This window comes from Solea solea, chromosome 9 (genome assembly GCF_958295425.1).
Source record: "Solea solea chromosome 9, fSolSol10.1, whole genome shotgun sequence".
In the NCBI taxonomy this organism is placed as follows: Eukaryota; Metazoa; Chordata; class Actinopteri; order Pleuronectiformes; family Soleidae; genus Solea; species Solea solea.
Window position 1 is genome coordinate 5445126 of NC_081142.1, and position 15978 is coordinate 5461103.

The 15978-nt window shown below is 40.6% G+C and overlaps 1 protein-coding gene across 1 annotated transcript in view; it reads right to left on the bottom strand.

The window, feature by feature from the left end:
• Window positions 1-14888, bottom strand: part of lingo3a (leucine rich repeat and Ig domain containing 3a) — a 33654-nt gene extending 18766 nt beyond the window's left edge. Inside the window, exon 1 of the mRNA XM_058639153.1 lies at window positions 14404-14888. The gene's annotated coding sequence lies outside the window, so the exon portion shown is untranslated. The remainder of the gene's footprint in view (window positions 1-14403) is intronic.
• Window positions 14889-15978: the final 1090 nt, after the last annotated feature.

The following is a 15978-nucleotide window of genomic DNA, read 5'->3' on the forward strand; positions in this document are numbered from 1 at the left end:
TATCATGTCTTTGTTCCTGAGGTTCAAATGAATATCAGAAGACACTCTAGCCATTAGTTTTTGAACCAACAATCTGACATGAGCATAACAATCTCGCACAATCCTGTCGGTCTGACATCAAAGTCTTGCAAATCCACACAGAGGTTTATTTTATAAGTCTGGGTTTACACCATAACGACATTCTGATGAAATGTATCCAGATGTGTCTATGTCATGTAGAGCTGAAACGATTCATCGATGAATCGATTATTAATCGATTACTAAATTAATCGACAACTATTTTGATAATCGATTAGTCGGTTTGAAGCTTTTTTCATGATTAAAACAAGATTTCTGATTGTTTAAGCTTCTTAAATATGAATATTTTCTTCATTTCTTTGCTCTGGATAACAAATTAATCATTAAAAGTCAATCATTTTGGTTTGTGGACAAAACAAGACATTTGAGAACATCATCATTTCCAGGTTTGGCGAAACACCGATCAACATTTTTTATGGTTTTCTGATATTTTATGGACCAAACGATTCATCGATTAATCGAGAAAAAAATCGACAGATTAATCGATTATGAAAATAAACGTTAGTTGCAGCTCTAATGTCATGGTTTCTTGTCCACATTTAAAGTGAGCTTGTTTGTATGGCCTACTTTACTGCCCCACCCTCTAATACTGCGCTGCTGTAAAATGCAACACTGTCTACTTTACCTCCCATGTCTCCGTCTTGCAACTTTAATCTCAGAGCAGCCAGGATTGAGAGACTCTGAGAGAATCTGGGATGGCTGACAGTCAGAAACAGCCTTTGATGAAACGTGACCTTCTATAAGCAACAAACAGAAACCCTAAAGTTTCAATTGTTTACAAAGATGTCCTTTTACATTTGCATTCTTCTGTTTGACACATCTTACATCTTACATATATAAAACATCCACTTCATGTTGTGAAGTACATACAGGCTTTGTGGTCTCATGAACATGCGACAAATGTTTGCACACAGTTGTCTGCGTGTGCGTGTTCTCATTCTCACCACGCTGAGCCTAATAATGTGAAAATAGCGAGGTCTGTGATTCGGGGGTAATTATCCGAGAGTGTTAATTACAGGAGGAATTCTGAGGCAATTATAGAATCCAAGAAAGGAGCTGGCACTGAATCTGCTCTCCCGGCACAGAAACTGTCTCACATCACTGCAGCTAATTGTTGATTAATCTTCAAACATCCATATCACTTTGCTGCATTCAAAAAAAATCCTGCACTTAATTGATTGGAGATAATCATTCATTTCTTATATTAAATATAAATGTATTAGTTCTGCACCCTTTTTTTAAACTCTTTATCTCAGTTAAATAGTGAGTTGATGCTCATCTGTTCATAGCTGTGAGCCAAAGTAGAAGAAGAAGCAGATCCTGTAACTGTACCACGTCTTCTGAGAGATTAGCTAATGCAACAATGAGCTTCTTACTAAAGAAAGGCAAGACGTCAAGCGCTTGAAGAGGAGTAGAGATGGCAAGAAAGAGTGGGTGTGAAGGTGAAAAAAGAGGATGTCTTTAAGAGCTGGACATTCAAATTAGACTCAGAAAGCAAACAAAAATAATAGAGACAGAATGACAGATGATTACTGAATACAAATGTGTGAAATGTTTCAGGGAAGGCGATGAGGGATTATACATCCCGAAAGAAGCATGGAGGGAGGAGAATCTGGGGAAAGGATGTCAAAATAGAGGCACTTCAGAGAAACAGACTGTAACTGTGTGTGTGATCACATGGTTGGTTGACAGTCGCTCTCTTTAAGCTCTCTGGCATAAATCTCAGCGGTTCCATCACAGAGCGTCGTTGCCGTCCATGAGACAACTCTGACTAATAGGAGCGCCTAATAGCAGGGCGTGCACAACGACGGCACATTTGCAAATGTGTCTGTATAAATTGGGCTAAAAAAAAGAAAAGAAAAAGAAAAAAGAAATCCAGGTTGTCAGCTTCTGTGATGAAGGCTTACTGAGAGAACACAGAAGGAAGGCGAACGAGAGGAAGAGCGAGTGCAGAGAGGGAGGAGAGAGTGACTCAGCTGCCCTCCCTCAAGGAGTAAGAGAAGGAAAGCAGGGAGGAAGTGAAGAGGAGGGGTGTTTATGCTCCCTCTGCTCTTCACAGACATCATCTAAAAAATAAAAAGAAATAAAGAAGAGAGGCCAAAACAGGAGCCGTGCAAACCTTCAAGGGTAATTTTACAAACCACAACTGCCCATGACGTAGGCGTGACGGTGTCCTTAGAGAGGATCACCACACAATCTCACCTACAGGGCGATTATGACATCATGGCCACAGACATGGCATGGGAAGGAGCCTCTTTAGCATGGATGTATTCTAAGAACTGGATAGAGCTCCTCTCCTCTCCTCTCCTCTCCTTCATTCTTATGAAGCTGCTCACTCGGCGCATAGAACAAAAAGTTTATGACTTCTGCGTTTATTACCAGGTTATGTGTAGTGCATGTAGTGTTACTCCCACAATGCCTCTGGGCTCTGGGAATGAGCGGTCCATGTTCTCTACTTGCTCAGCCAAAGGCATGATGGGAGTAACACAGTAACAGCTGCCGTGAAGGAAGATCTGTCGATGCTTACTGTGACATTTAATATAAGATGTTTTTACAAGGTTATATTTTGTCTATAATGTCTTTTAAAAACGTTAGTCCGCCTCAGCTCTTCATTGCACTGATATGTACTGTGTGATAATAATCAAAGGTGCAGTAAACTGTGCACAAACCTACAAAAAAATACACTGTGGGTACATCGTGAAACATTTTTACATTTATTGGATGTTTATTTGACATCATCAAACTTATAGGGTAAACACATATTTAATATTTACACAGCAGTTTCATTGTCCACAAATGTTGCCGTCACAGAAAAAAAAAAATTGTATATTAATCATAAATAGAATGTTTTTGTTTGTTGTCTCATTGCAATACATTTTCATCTGCTTTGTATTTTGGTTTAAACAATTGTACATTCGTACTGTCTTTGAAAAGGTGCTACAAATAAAGCTCACTATTATTATTATTATTATGATTATGACATTGATGAAATATCAATTTACTGATCATAAAATATTAAAATAAAGTCAGGCCAGCAAACCTGCAGGCTAACATGATCAAATGATTAAGATATGTAATGTTTGCATATCGTACGGCGTTCAGCATTTCCCGAGCAATTAGAGACATTCATGGCCAACTCCATGAATTAAAAATATAGAATATAAAGATCTATAAATGTCTATGTCCATGTCTCGATGTGTCCTGTGAACAGGGAAAATTACTTTTTGAGTATTTTTTGTTGCAGTACCACGAGTGGCCACTGGAAAACCTTTGCAGTGGTGCTCTATCCAGTTCTTATAAAGCATCCATCCGCGGTCTTTAGTTCCAGCTACGTGCACCAAGTAATTGGGTCCTGCCTGCACATTAAACATAGATCTGTTATGACTTCCCAGAGGAACTCAGTATTGAATACACTGGGATGAAACGGCATCGCAGATAGAGTTAGAAATAAACTGCACTGCATAACAAATAAATAACAAACACAACCATAGCTACACATAAAAGTACAAATTATTTACAGGGTCCTTTGAAAGTGTTTAGTCTGACATTTGTTGTGAGAGGCAGAGGAAGGGTGAAGACAACGTTCTTTGAAGGAAAGCCGATGGTGCTCAATGTCAGGGACGCGGGGAGAGAAAAGCAAGGTTGAAAGAGATGAGGCTGGTTCTGACCGAGTGCTATCATACACAGGCTCGCTGACATGCACACAGGCTCGTCCCCTGTGATTCTCTGATCAATGTTTTGCTTTTTTCTTGAGGAAGAAAGAAAAGAAATATGAATGAATTAATAATGTATTTCTAACGATGACAGGCTTGTGTAGGGGAGCACAGAATGATCCCCCTGCAACACTGTCCCACTGTGACTCCTCTGGGCCCCATGATAAATTCATAACGTTCCCCTGATATCCACAAGCGGCTCATCCTCTTCACACCAGTAAAAGCCAGCGGAAAGTGACAGGAGGACATGAAGAAATACACAGACTTGTTTATCACATGCACTGGATATTCATAGACAACACAAAACCACAGATTGTGATATACAGCGACAAGCAGCATGCAGCCAGCCTTCACGTATATAAACGACTACTGTGCGACAGCTACTTTACAAGTATAGAGTCTATAATGACCCAAACAACAGGAGAGATACTCCACACAGGTGTGAGTCTGTTCAAAGCACGGAACAAACACTTCTGACAGACGAGTCCAACACATATGTTCCCAGAGAGAGGGACAGGAAGACCAAAGGAAGACGGCAAGGGAGGAAGAGGAGCCAAGGTCTGTTGAGCAGAACCTCGTCACACCCATCTGTCAAGGTTACACATGGACACATACAGCTGCAGATTTATTAGCTCAAATGGTGCAGAAACAAAACAAAGATTTTCTCCAGGCACCGACGTCCTTTTACAAATGAAAGGCCAGAAAAAGCGAATGCCCTAAAAACCCACTTATGCTGCAGCTCCACACAAAAACACACAACGTTATGCCTTTTCTTTTTATAGCTGACACTATCATTTTTCAAACACTTAACTCAGCCTCTCTTCAAACTGTATTATGGCACAACTTCTTATTGAAATTATCACCAAAATAATCTCAGATTATTTGTTTTGTCACATACTGGGTCAGTTGGAAGGCTCAGTTTAAATCAGCATGTCCCTAGTAAAGTTATGGCCTACATTTTTATGTCAGCAGGTCTTAACACCTTTAAGCTCAAACGCACCGAAGAACACAGAAGAACATCCTGGATATTACGGATGACGTCAAATGTAATGATGTTCAGTTTTTTCATGAAAATAAGATGATCATTTAGGATCATATCAGAATATTTGTCAAAATAATTACAACATAATTGTTTTACCCTGTCGTGCAAACTCTCGTCCAAGAGAATTGTCTTCAAGAAGACGTGAGAAGGCCTCTGTCTCAAAGAACCTTCTGCCATGGAAGGTTCTTCATTATCCCTCTTTTAAAGACGGTCCTTCAGAGGCCTCTTGGAGGAGAGGTGAACTTTAATCCAGTCCCGTTGCCTTTATCTATTCTCCTGAGGATAAAAAGCCTTGGATGTCCCGAGATGAGAACAACAAACCATAATTTCCCAGCAGCTTTCAGTGAGGCTTTACAGTGGAAGGACACCGAGCTGAATAGAATACAGAAAACGCAGAACCAGCACGTCACTGAGAAAGTGAGGCAGACACGTTTTTCAAAATCGAAGGCAGACCAGCTCCTTGGAGAGCTTGCATCATGTCTTTCCTCTGAGGTGCTGGAGAATTATGGAAGCGTAGAGACATCTAAGGGCAAAGAACAACAGAGGCCGAAATTCCAAACGCTACAGTCAAGACACAGGACACAGGCAGGAAAGTGAAGAAGATGGAGAAAAAGGTAAAACCCCAGCAAGTCCAGTAACTGAAAACCTTCAGATATTTGCATTCTGCTTATTATTAATCAGTTTTTCTATTTGTTTGCTTCTCCTCTGCTCTCTCTGCTTGCATATATATGTATATATATATATATATTTATTTATTTATTTATTTATATGTATAATATGTTAACCAGCAGGCACTTTCAAGGCTTTTTCAGCGCTGCTAAAACCCTGGTTTTTATAACTAAATCCCATTTCACATAATTTCAAGACAATTTCAAGGCAGTTTCAGCTGCACCTTCAGGCAAAATGATGTCTCAGAGAGCGTTTAAAGCAACAGAATGTTTTTTTATTATTTCATTCCCTTTAAGATATACAAACTGTGGATAGGAACATTGCAACAAAATAGGAAAAACAGACAATCACCTGGGGCTGGGAGGGTCTGAGAACAGCTACTCACAATCTTATGACTTAACATTTATGATTAGTGATGTACAGACGTTTGCAGTGACACCATGGCTCAACCCCCACCACCAGCTTTGGATTCAGCACGAGACTCCAGAAAGAGACAATATTAGAGACAATATCCACAGATATTTCCTGAAGTTGCTCTTTCACACATGCAGCTCATGGCCAGAGACTGTTCCTGTGAGACATGCCCTCACCTACTGTAAATATTCTGTTTGGTTCAGGACAGGGTTGGTGCCAAAGTGTGAGGATTTTTTAAAAACATCAGCAACACGACACTCACTTAAAAAACAGCAAAACAAATCAAACAAAAACACAAATGTCAGAACAGCCCGCACTAATCTGTTCAGTCTAATACTGATCTCCACTTTGGTCAACTGATTAAGGTTCAATCAGTGGCAGAGAAGAAGATCAGAGGTTAGGGGCTGATATAAAGATGCAAAGAGGCGTGACCCTTTAACCTTCATTTATACCATTAGCTCACTGGCATTCAAATACCAACGTCTTAATGAGCTTGAGTGCAGGAAGTGGAGGGAGAAGCAGGCAGCACTTGAGGGAGCTCCACAAATAAAAACACTGACATGTATCTTGTGTGCTGGAACATCTATTCTTGCCCATCACATTAATCTTCATCTAAAAGCATTATCATCACCTTGCAGGTAGGCGACATGCTCAGCTGAGTTAGACCGACTGTCGACGACAGGGCCCTTTTGAGGGATGATTAATTCATCCACTGCTTAATACCCTTGCACGGTGTTAACTGTGCTCAACCACAATATGCAAAGGTCTCATTAGAGTCAAAGTCATTAGTTGGTTCAGGACTGTGGGGACACACAATAATGCTACTATTTATTGACACACATTTAAAAATCAATTAGAAGAGGCTGCTGGTGGTGTGTGTGTGTGTGTGTGTGTGTGTGTGTGTTTGTGTGCTCTATGTATCCAAGTGTGAGGGTCATTGTTGTGAGAACATTTAAAGCCCTGTAGTTATAGGAAAAGTGTTGGGGTTAAACGTTTAGTTATGATTGTTAGGAATGCATGATGTGAGTGGACAACTTTAGGCTGCAAACTATCATTGTGAGGACATACTGTACACATTCAGACGGCTTTTTGAGGGTTAAAACCTTACAATTAGGTTTAAAGTTGGGTCAGATTATGGTTAAAAAGGTAACAGTGTTAACCATGTGGGACCACAAATCCAGATAAACGTGGAAGATGGTGTTAATATTGGTTTAACGATAAAAATGGGTGCTTGAAAAAAAACAAAAGGGGTATGGTTATAAGGTTAAGGAATTAGAAGGTGAGACTGCAAGGACTCCTCTGCTCATCCCTCCCTTTCAGGAAGCTATGGTATAATAATACACTCTTTCATAATTCTGTCCAGTTTTCTGGACATTCATCATTGGTTTATTTTGAGTTTATGTGGCTGAAGCCATTTTTGTTAATTTGCGTCATCGCATCTTGCTTTAAATCATGAAACACATCCATGGTGTTCACATTTAGACACAGGATCCATAAAGCTGGTAGAGGATAGATAACAGATGGATGGGTGATGGATGATACATGACTGATGAGAGATAAAGGGATATTACAAATCTGCATTTGAATAATTAACCAAAGTAGTAACATTAAATCCAAAGGTTTCAACTTACATCTGTAATGCATCAAAATCTTTGCTCAGGACCTAAAACACAGGACTCTATCAAGGACAAAACAATTAGACCATTCAAGTAATATGTGTATCAAACAAATAAACATGAGATTTTAACTCACAGGAGCAGAGTCTTTGGAGAAACAGGTCAAAGTTCTTTAGGGTTGGGTTTATATAACTTAGGGGTGTGGTTAGGAGTGGCGGATTGCAGGTAGTGGGTGGAATCCTTGAACATACATTTTTCTATTCTACATTTATATAAGCATATTTATGGTGAGGGTATTAAGTCTCATGAACATCCTCACAACTAAAGGCAGATATGTGTGTCAGAATCAGCCTGAGAACACAAACACGCTGTTCGCTTGTGTCATGTGTGTGTTAACCTAATCTTGCTCATGACTACATAATTGAAAGACCCTAATTAAAGATCAATCTCATGTGCACGGCCCATGGAGAGACGCTATAAAAGATGTAACCTGAGTCAGCACACAGAACACAGGTGGGTCAACGCAGCACTTCAGCACACTGTCTGCTGTTTGCTCGACTCAGCTGCTGTAGTGTGGTGACAATTTTGACAAGATGTACTCGGTTTAAAAAGAGAGAGAGAGAGAGAGAAAAGGCTGAATGAATTTGAAAAGCCATATTTTGAATCAAATTGCCTCAACATCAAAATAGTTTAGTTTTGGATACGACAAGCTGTTGCCCTTCAGTGATCTGTGAGGTGACGTGAGGTCATATCTATTTAAATTGTGCTGTATAGATTTGCAGACGCAGCCCCTTTTGGACTGAGGACGATCAAATGCAGCGTCTTATTTAAGAAACTAGATTCAAAAAGGTTTAGGGCTGCATGTAAACGACCTTTGACCTGGTCATCTGCCTCCTCGAGCTTACAGTTCATCAGGAGGTCCAGGCAAATGATGCAGCAATAAATAAACACTCCGTATCTCGGGCTGAAAAGAACATTTATGGGCAAAGCAGAGGGAACTTGTCCAGTGGGGTTTTTCAGTCTGATGAACCCAAATTTATTTTCAAAGGACGTTCAGATTATTTTAGTGATTTAAGAGATGTTTCAGCTTTAAGGCGGATAAACACATAATTCCGTAAATAAACAGTTATGAGCAGAATACCTCGGTTCATTGTTCATATGTCCTGACGAAACTAAAGCTGGGGAAACACCTACACAATCTTCACCGTCTCTATATTGTTTTGTCCTGATGTTAAAAAGACTAAGAGCACACACCGACACACCGACTGGCTTCAGCAGATTATTTTATGACGATTGAAAGACTTGGAATCACACATTTAACGACAGCACCCGATGAGGAATCACAGACTACATGATTTGTCAAACCAACTGAACACGTCACACGAGAGAACCAGAGCGAAGGGTAAACAAACACGGATGACAAACGGCTCGCTGTTACTGTAGAAAGAAAGACAGGTATGGGTGAGGTCATGGAGTTAACGGTATCATTGTTTAGATATTCCCACTTTCCTGCGTCTCACCTACTGTTTTGCATTGGCTGTTGGTGGCATGTGTTTGCAGTTGGTTTGATAATCATTACACAATACCCAATTGCAAAATCCAACTGTTTGATTGACTGTGACTGAGGTCGGGTCAGGTTTTTTGCCTTCACACACTACCTATTTCTATTTCTGTCTGTTCTGTCGGGTTGCACCAGTGTGTGTGGTTTAATATATATATATAAAGAAAATCTTTAGAAATTATATACATGTTTTTATAAATTTTCCATAATGCATTCACTATAAGTGGCTGATACATGTTGTGAATAATTCTGCCCCATCAGGAAGCAAATGCAGCTGCTTGCATGTCTAAGTTTCTGTTATGGACTCAAATTAGCACATTTTCCAAACTCTACACTTGAGGGCCTCAAAGTGATGCATTTTAAAACTAAAACTGATTTCAGTGGGTGCAGCCTAAAGAAAATTATTTATTAGGAACTGTTTCCAGAGCATTACCCACAGTTCAAAGGGAATGGGAGATGCTAACAATGGTATGCAGTGTGCATTAGTAAACCTCTGTTAAAATCATCTCTTCCTCTTGAGTGCACGGTGGCTGAGAGCTCAGGCAGGGCTCCTCCAAATCAATTTTCCCCTGCAAATGTGAGTCATGATGCTTGATACATACCGGTAGAATATTGTTTTATGGCACAGTTGCAGCACCTCACACTGCCAGCAGCAACAGAAATACATACAATGAAATGAGCCAGGGAGATGACAAGTGTATAAACTCCCCAAATAAACTGATGGTGCGGGGAGCCGCTTTGCTCCTGATTATGCTCAAAGGCACATGAATTTTACATCATCAAATACCAGGTTACTCAAAAGGTTTAGAGTTAAAGAACCTCGACCTGCTGAAAAGTATTTATATTGGTCCAACAGAATAAATCCAGGCCAGAAGTGGGAGATGAGTCTCTGAACTCCTCTTAAGTGTGAACGCTCTGCCTACCTAGACTCATGAGATTCTTTGGCCTTCCTTTCACTATGAAATGCCACAGCTATTTCATCACACACTCTTTCATCCAGAGACCTCAGAAAATATAAAATATGCAGCATCCAAAGAGCAAAACACCCTTTTTCTCACTCCGTCGCTTTCTCTCTCCATCTCATCTGCACCGAGGCTTCTGTCCTCCTGAGTCAGTCCAGTCAAGTCACATGGGCTCAATCATGAGCTCAAACAAAGTCGTTTGATTTCTTCAAGAGAAAGAGTGACACAGAAGGAAAAGTGCTAAACAAAGTACCTGTGGTCTCTGGACTTTTTGCTGGATGTTATTGTGGCACTATACGATTATTATAAATAGCTGTAGCAGACATAAATGTGAGCCAATATATAGTCAAATCTATTTTCTAAATTAGACAGTGGTATAATTCAAACAGCAAAAACACGTCCTGAAGATCAATTGAGTCCCTGCCATCACAGCGCTTTTATTACTTTGCTGCATTGTAGTGGGTTGACATATTGCTTTGGCTTTGAACCTGCTTTGAACAAAAGCTCTGTTGTTACTCGAGGTTCCATTACAGTAATTTGAATTAATGGTATCACGGTGACAAACTGCAGCACAGACGATGCGTCTTCACTGCACCACGTAGTCATTTGTCAAGAAAGTGGTTGATAAATGCCTGATGTTATCTTTATAAAAAAAAAAGAAGAAGATATTAAAACAATATCCTTAAAACAGCTACAGGAATGATGAATAATACATACTGTATCTGTAAGATGACTCATGGATAAACTCTCTATATTGCTCAAAGTAATGTAGAAATTATGGAAATGATTAAAAATGAACAGTAAATAGCAGTCTCTCTTTTTGAATTGCCCCGTCATTGGTCCAAACCATGAAAAAATGTCCTTTAAAAGCTGGAAACAAAGACAAGTGGAGGTGCAGGAGTCTAGTTCTCTCACAGATTACATGACTTACAGCATGTTGAAAGGTTATGGTCTAATTATTAAGCAATAACACAAAAATTAAATCATAACTTGTCTTAAACAGACATTTTCTATAAAAAATACATTCAGCTCATGTTGGTGAGGATGGAAAAGTCATCGTTTATGTAACAGGGATGTGTTATGAGGGAACCTGGGAACCTAACGGTGCTTTTCCATGATGCAGTTCTAGTACGACTTGGTCTGGTGACTCGTTCTGTACTTCCTGCATGACTGCAGCCCAGACTCTGTCGTAATGAAATACGGCAGAAGGGGTTGTGATGCGATTTAACGCATGTTTTCAGGATCTTTAAGTCTTTTTATCTGACCGGCATTGTGTGATTTGAATCCTGTGTCGGACGCCACACTCAAGACTCTTAAGCACTATAAGGGAAGGGAGGTGTCAGGGAGGCTTTTGCCGTCAACAGTTAAATTAAGTTATCATCTAAGATCTATATTAAAGTTATGGACCTACAGAAGAAAGGTAGAACAGGAGAGGAGAGTCCGCACACACACAGGCCCATGACCGCACAATGTCCAAAGGTACCAGCAGGCAGCCAATAGCCACTCACTGCTGCACTCTTTCCCTTCTACACTTGATTCCTTTATCTTTGCCCTCCTCCTGACTCACTCTACACTCACCACCTTCGGTGTAAGTGCAGCATCGCACAGATGAGGGACGCATCTCCTCACTGCCCTCATAAATCCTCCAGAGTTGAAAATAATCAGGCTGAGCTTTGGCAGATATAAACCGAGCTTATGTCAGTATTGAGCACAGCTGACAGCTTTATGTGTAACAGAACGCAACAGAATAAGAAGGTGAGCGTAGGCACAGTAATGAACGAGGCTAACGGGCCGGATTCAACAAGGCGCTGTGAGCCGCACACGGACCTGTCAGCAGGCGTTTCATTACTGACACATGAATCTGTCAAACAGGGCTAAGTGGCATCTTGACGATCATTAGGTGCTGTTGGATAATTGGGTTGACTTGACTTGATTTTTAGACAGTGATGGTCTCTGTGATTCTGTACAAGCACGCAGTAAACCATGGGACACCAATGTCACGTGGTACAAGTCAAGAAATACACTATGGCATGCTTCAAGGCTGGGTGACATAGGCAAACATGTTTAAAATCAGACAATATTGATAAACGTTGTCTAAATAATGAGTGTTTTCATAATCAATAAATCTGTCGATTATTTTCTTGATTGATCGAGTAATCGCTTCATCCATAAAATGTGAGAAAATATTGAAAAGATGATGTTCTCAGATGTCACAAACCTGAATGATTCCTTTTTAATGATTTCTTAGTTACATGAAGCAAAGAAACCAGAAAAGAGTCACATTTAAGAAGCTGAAACATCAGAAAATTAAACTAATCGTCAACAAAATAGTCGGTGATTAATGGATGGAAAAGTCATCGTTCAACAACTTGGACAGCTGGGTAAGCTAATGGAGCGCACCCTCGCGTGAACCTGTGACACTAAAGTAAAGTTAGAAAGACATTCACAGATTCAAACTTGCACGATGAATAACATTTAAACGAAACATTGTTGAAACAAAAAGAGCAGGAGAAACTACATTGATATCTCCGTGCAGTCATTAGTGACACCGGAGCGCAGGGAATTATCACGTACAATAACACTGTGACATTTACACAGTGGAAGGCGGCTCTTTATGATGAAAATGAGGTTTCAATCTCTGTCCGTCGTGCAGCGTCGGCCCTCTTGCTCCCCTTTTTGCTTACGCAGCTCTCAATGATATTTAATTTTTATTTCGTGAGCACCTATATCTATTTCGTGTCAGGTCTGGAGCTCCGTATATTAGTGAATGACATTTAATCCAGCAAATCACAATATTCCAAGGCCTAAAGACAGCTTTTTTCTTTATTTTTCCCCCCCAGGCAACTTCATTTATTAATGGCATTAGGGATGTGAAGAGGATTTTAACTAATAGGATTAAAAAGTGTTTCAAAAACAAATGACAGACACTGGCTTTACTGTTCACCAAGCTTCATCTACAGAGACACGGCTGTCCAACAACAAAGCATAGATAAGGTGCAACTTAGTGGAATCTTCACAGGATAAAGGTCTAATGCCTCAGTCTTAGTAGCTTAAAGGTTTGTGTGTCAACAATAAATAACAATTCTGGAACGATTCATCATTCAGTTTTCAGTACTTGGATCCATAGAAACCACAAAAAGATAGAAAACTATTAAAACTTTGATGACAGCTTTGAATAACAACAGATACTGTGAAGTGTAGGACATCCTGTCAGCGAAGGAGCAAATTAAAGAAAAAAAAAAAAAAAAAAACACCTTAACATTTCCATAACTGCACTGACAACTGAACAAAGCCACAACACAGGCAGGAAGAGAGCCGGGAGAAGGCTGAACAAACACAGGCACCGGCTTAGATGTGTCAAACTGACGACAGGCACCGAGCCTGAGATCACACCGAGATGACTGCAGGGATCGATCAGACGCTGCCTTCCCCTCTCTAACCCACGCTTAGATCATTAAAATCTAATTGAGAAATGGTAACCAAAGACACACACACACACAGACAGTGGATGTGCTTGAAAGGAAACACATACAGCACCATTTCAAGGATGACAATAGAGTAGCAGAGTGAGATTAAGAGATCTGATGTTCATCTGAGATTAAAAAACAACACACACACACACAAATTGATCCACTGGGACTGCACCATGACACAGTGATAAGAGGCTGAGGGATAAACTAGTGCCACGGTGATCACGGGTGAACCTCGTGTTCAATAGGGTGAGTGGACCACAGCAAAGTGCACACAGGGACTCAGAGAAGACACGGCTCACATATATAATGTCTCGCTGTGGTAATGGATCACAGAGAGGAGTGTGTGTGTGTGTGTGTGTGTGTGTGTGTACTCAGCTTTACCTCTGTGGGACCTTTTCTGGTATCAACACTGACATTTTCAGGACAAGTTGTCCTCATGGGGACTAACGAGGCAGAGCCACATTTCTGAGGCTCTGGTTTCAAGTAAGATGTGAACTGTGCTGTGGGTTAAACATGATCTGGTTACCCAAATAATTGCAAGTCCACATTGTGTATGAACACACTGTGCAAACCTGTGTGAGTGAGTGAGTGAGTGTATCCATTTTGGTTCCTTTTTGGTATAAACACAGACTTTGTCAGGACCTGTCGTCCTCATGGCGTCCAAAGCCTGGTCCTAATGAGACAGAAGCTCATTTCTGAGTTAAGATGTGTATAGAGTTAGGTTAAGGTTAAGCATTGACTGGTTATGGTTAACGTTCAGGGAGAGAGGTTTGGTGTGGATGTCCAAATGAATGAAAGTTGATTGTCTTAAAAATAGCTGTGCTGTCCTCTGCATGTGCATGTGTGTGTGTGTGTGTGTGTAGAAGTTGTCTCACCCAGGACTAGAACTTGCACAGCTCCTCTTCCACATCTGCAACTCTGTTAGTGGTCTTCTCTGCTCAGATCTTTGCAGGATAACCTTGATCCTCCGGATTGTGCTTTTTCTTTCTCCTCCTCTTCTTCTTCTTCTTCTTCTCCCCCGGCAGTGACGGCAGCAGCAGGAACAGCAGCAGGAGGACTGTGCTGCATTCGCTCGCCTTACCTTACCTTACCTTACACTCTCCTCGCAGAAGCTGATGCCGAAATATCCAGCGACACTCAAGTCTCCGCTTCTCCTCTCTGTCTGTCTGTCTGTCTGTCTCTCTGTCTGTCTGTCTCTCTCTCTCTCCTCCTCCTCTTTTATTGTGCTATGAAAACTGCATTAGCTCTGCGCCTCTCGGCTCTCAGCTCTGTCTGTGAGACACTGGCAGCTCCGACTGATGCTGCTGCTGCTCCCGCAACTGAACCGCATGTGCAGAAGTGTCCTGGTGTCTGTGTGTGTGTGTGTGTGTGTGTGTTACAGAGGACCCGGCTGCTGTTAATTGGGGCTCATTTGCGCTGTAGTCCCCCCCCCCCCCTCTCTCTCTCTATCTCGGTTTTGCGGCACGTTCACGTCCCGTGGGAGAAAACTAAAGGAGCTCCTCTCTCTAAAATTCGCCTAGTTTCAGCTTTCAGGTCGTGGACACTCAAACATTCTCTGCAGGGACTGCATTGACATCCACGCGGAGCGAAAATGACCCCAACTATAATACTAAAATATCAACATGTATATCAATACATGCATATATATATATATATATACATATATACGTATATATATATATATATATATATATATATATATATATATATATATAGTTATTAGTATTATTGTTATTAGCCCACATAGAACTGGGTCATTATTTAATAATACTATATGGCGCTATAATTTTCAATTCATAAAGATTCCTTAGATAGATAGATAGATAGATAGATAGATAGATTTGTCATTTGATCTTATATCTACTGATTTACCAAGTCTTTTCTTGTGTCCTACCTACATAACATCAGCCAACAAGCATGAACAGCACTGGCAGTGTGAAAAGAACATTAAACGCCCTGAAATAACATTTCTCATCATCAACATCGTGTGTTTGCACCTCTGCCTTGTGGGAGCTGCTTCAGAACCGTGAAACACATTTAATGCAAGCGCCGTTGAACAGTTGAATCAGTCACTACACAGTCATAGGTGACTCAGCATCTTACTACACTCCTTCTTCAATATTGCACCATTTTTCTACTTTCTGTGTCTGTTTGCTGACTTTTATTCTCATATTGATATTGACTGTAACATATTGTGTTGTGCTGTAAAAAGATGAGGTTCCAAAGCTGCAGTATACAAACCAATGGGAGGCTTCACTATGTTGACATGGAGTGTGTGTGTGTGTGTGTGTCCAGTATTTGTCTGAGGGAAAAACGCTGCAACAGTAAATCTTCAGTGACGTACAGCTGGAGACAGGGATCGAGCCACAAAAATCAAGAACACAATTTAGAGCCAAGTTGTAGCCACTGTACAAACTCAGCTGCGGCACATTTGTCACCACTACAGTGAG